At 35.7% G+C, this 3,939-nt stretch overlaps 1 long non-coding RNA gene across 1 annotated transcript in view; it reads right to left on the bottom strand.

Annotated features, from left to right (window-relative positions):
• The window catches only part of LOC111087292, a 4,874-nt gene extending 981 nt beyond the window's left edge, over nt 1-3,893 (bottom strand). The window contains exon 1 of the long non-coding RNA XR_002612002.1: nt 3,853-3,893. This is a non-coding gene — a long non-coding RNA (uncharacterized LOC111087292). The remainder of the gene's footprint in view (nt 1-3,852) is intronic.
• Between the last annotated feature and the right edge of the window lie 46 nt (nt 3,894-3,939).

The raw sequence follows: 3,939 nt of genomic DNA, 5'->3' as shown, positions 1-3,939 counted from the left end.
TATACTGTTGTATCTGTTCAGGTGGTGATTATAACATTCTGTTGCTAGTGGTGTAACCTAGAACTAGATGTAATTGTGGTGGTGTAAACTTGTAGGTGACTGTAATGTTCTGTTGCTAGTAGCGTTAACTAGCTTTAGGTAACAGTGATATTTTCATGGCTAATCCTGTAAATTAAGCCCAGATGGTTGAGTTAAAACTGAACCAATAGTCTCTGGTTTTTTACAAGTGAAGAAAAGTGGAACACTGGTTGTAGTATTTCTACTTGGACTGTAATCCCACAACCACGGACAAATCAGGAGTGGAAACTTTGAACCTTTACATAGTAAGTCACAACCACAAAATCACTATTACTTTAAACTATTTCTACAACCCTTAATGGCTTGACTTACCGTATTTAGTTGCGACCATCAAGTCCTTGGTAGTTTTTAACTCCTTGTTTTGCTGCTATATTCTAAACTTGTTTCTTCAAAACAAATATTTAAATAAAAAATGACAAAAAATTAAATATTTAACATTACATTCCCTGAAAAACTAAGTAATTATTAGCCTAAAGCAGAACAAAACTACACCTTGCACTACCCTTATGTTAGAAGCTACTACAGCAGAGAAATTGTTGTTTGAAGTTAAGCACAAAGCTACACAAAGGGCTATCTGTGCTCTGCCTACCACAGGTGTCTAAGCCTGCAGACATACCGCTTTGCCACTGGGGGCAGCAGAGAAATTGGCAATGTCAGCCGATACGTTGATTCAGGTCCAGATTTAACAAGGTCACTACAAGTAAAACACTAGCCTTGTAATCTTATAACTGTACTTGTTGTAAACTAACACAAAAGTAAAAGTTGATGTTTTTAAGCAGCCATCTATTTTATGATAAGCCTACATTGTTTTTTTTATTTGTAAGTAAATATATATTAATCTTATATTAGCCACTTTGATTTCTGCATCTGACCGAGGTCTTCTGTAAAATCGGGTTACTTGTTATGTAAATTCCCAATATTATTTCCTAGCATAATGCATATTTTTTTGAAAACTGGAAGTATTACAATATTGATTTAACACGTTATGCTTGCATGCTTATACACCTTGACTTCTTTTAACAAGTGTCTTCTAGAAATAACTTTTCCTAGTCTGAAGTGACATATGATTCAACCACAATATCCACCCCCCCCACCCCAAAAAAAGCTTTTTCAAAATAATACTGGTTCTTCATTTTTTAGCTTTCAAAATACTATTATTTTGCTTACACCTCTAGGGTATGTTTCACACATCAACTGTCTGTGGTACTGGAGTTAATCACTACACGCAAATATATGGTTTGTTGTGTACTTGTTTGTTTTACTAATCCAAACACCAGATGGCCTCACTAAATACTACTATTTTAATGAACAGATTCATTTTGTTTAATTGGGGGGCAGTATGACTCAGTTGCTTCACACTTTGGATGACTGCAAGTTTGAGGCCAGTGCATGCTATGATGTTGTGTCCTCAAGTAAGGCACTTTACCCCAGCTGTTAGCTGGATGTTAACCTGCTAAGGACTGCCATCCAGTCCATGGGGATCATGTTAACATTTTCATCCTCTTATGCCAATTAAGCTAGAGTTCAGCACCAAATCCTATGTGCCATCTCAGCATGCAAGGGATTTGACCTCGACCCATCTTGTTGAGGTCTAGTGTTTTATACAGTGTGTCTTGACTTAAAAGAAGACACCTCGTACAAAAGTTAAATAAATTAGAAAAATAACTATTACTGTTGAAAAGTAATCTAAACACAGCAACTTCAAATGAAACTCGCTTATGCCACACAAATTCAATTTTAGCCTGAGGTAAGAGGAACAGTTTTTAACATAGTTTATACCTGTTATCGCACACATATTGTGAAACACATTTTGAGAGCGATAGACTCTAATTTTTGACGGTCAGTTTTGACCAGACCCGTTGATAACTTGCTCTCTTGTATCTTAATCTGCAACACATAGCAACAACAACAATACTAAAGTTTGGATCTGCTTCACCATCTTTTACTTGCAAACCTAGCAATAACTTAACAACCTACTGATACTTCATCTTTAGGTGAACCAAACCTTTAAGTTATATTGGAGAAATTCCAAGCTGAACATAATAATAAAACTTTGGAATCTCCAAGGATAAACTGAACTTTGCTAAGAATTTTATTTCTCTCGTTTTATTTTTGCACGTTTCCATTAGTTCGATGGCAAACTTGTGAAATGGTGTGAAAGCCAAATTTCCATCACTATAAACTCTTGCACATCCTGTAGTTACATCAAGTTTGCTGTCAAATAAAAAGTCATCTGGGATGTTAACTCGTTCTGTGCCATGTGCATTACTAGCAGGTCACAGACAATTAGGTTTCAAAGCCAAATTTCCATCACAATAAACTCTTGCACATCCTGTAGTTACATCAAGTTTGCTGTCAAACAAAAAGTCATCTGGGATGTTAACTCGTTCTGTGCCATGTGCACCACTAGCAGGTCACAGACAATTAGGTTTCAAAGCCAAATTTCCCTTTTGGCATACAAGTTTGGGACACTGTGACTGCTCCTTGGCACCTCTTGAATATTTAATTTTATTTATACTTAATTTATTATGTGATAGCAAACGTGTTAGATTAACACGTCAGACTGCAGACAAGTGAAACATGCCCACTTTTACAGCCGCCACTATGAAACAAAGTAACTTAACTCCTGCTGTTAGATTAACACGTCAGACTGCAGACAAGTGAAACTGTCATACTTTTACAGCTGTCACTATGAAACCCCAATAACTTACTCATACCGTTAAATTGCTGTCAGACAAGTAAAACTCGTACCTTTCCAGCTGCCACTATGAAATGGCCATTTCAGTCGTGATAGTTTAAGAGAAACAAAATGCTTTCTTACTCTGGCAGTGCAATGCGGCAGGTCACAGGCCTACACTCACACAAACTTTCGAATCCAAAGTTGTAACCTACAGTTCAATTCTCTTTTTAAAAACATTGCAAAAATATTAGAAGTTTTAATGTTTCCTGCTTGATAAGAGGTCATTTCTTTCTCATAGATAACCTTCTAGTGCATCTAGGTTTTGTCTGGAAGAGCACCCCCACCCTCATTATACATCTTTTCACAGAAAAAAAACAAACTGTGAAGCATTTCTAGCTGTCAAATGAAACAGTGTAAAAATTCTAATTATTCTTGTACAATTGTTCACTCGAGAGAGGAATAACAGAGAGTAAGATCAAAGGTCATAATACCTAGTAACTGACAAAAAACAGTCTGCATTCTGTTGAAACTTGGTGGAAAGTCTAGTATTTTTTTTAATAGCTTCAATGAAGAGCTGTGATTCAGATGTACTAGTGCATGATGGGAAATCAAGCTTTGGCTTTAAGAGTCTATAAGCCAGATATTATGTTGTACTACACTTATTATAACAGGAAATACTTTAATCACAGATAACATTAGATATGTTAAAACATCATCTACGTAACTTATCCATAATAACAATGAGTATACAGTATCTACATTTTGAAGGTCGAGAAGAGATAACCTAACGCTGTCAAAATGTTGCAGCTTACTTTTCAACTATTAAACAGCACCACACAATACAGAAAAAAATACCTACCCACTTTCATAGAGACATCTGATAAGAGTTAAAAAATTCTTTCCAGCATCATTGTACATAAACATTTTCATTCATTTTTATATGGGCACAAACCTTATAATTCACCAGAGACTGAGGATGTAATTGTTCTAGTTCTAGGTTACACCACTAGCAACAGAATGTTATAATCACCACAATTACATCCTCAGTCTTCTAAAACTAATGTATTCTAGTTCTAGGTTACACCACTAGCAACCTGAGGATGTAATTGTGGTGATTATAACATTCTTCTTCTAAAACTAATGTATTCTAGTTCTAGGTTACACCACTAGCAACCTGAGGA

Source organism: Limulus polyphemus, unplaced genomic scaffold, assembly GCF_000517525.1.
Source record: "Limulus polyphemus unplaced genomic scaffold, Limulus_polyphemus-2.1.2 Scaffold1969, whole genome shotgun sequence".
NCBI lineage: Eukaryota > Metazoa > Arthropoda > Merostomata > Xiphosura > Limulidae > Limulus > Limulus polyphemus.
The sequence above is the reverse complement of the archived record's forward strand: the minus strand, read 5'-3'. Positions and strand labels throughout refer to the sequence as shown.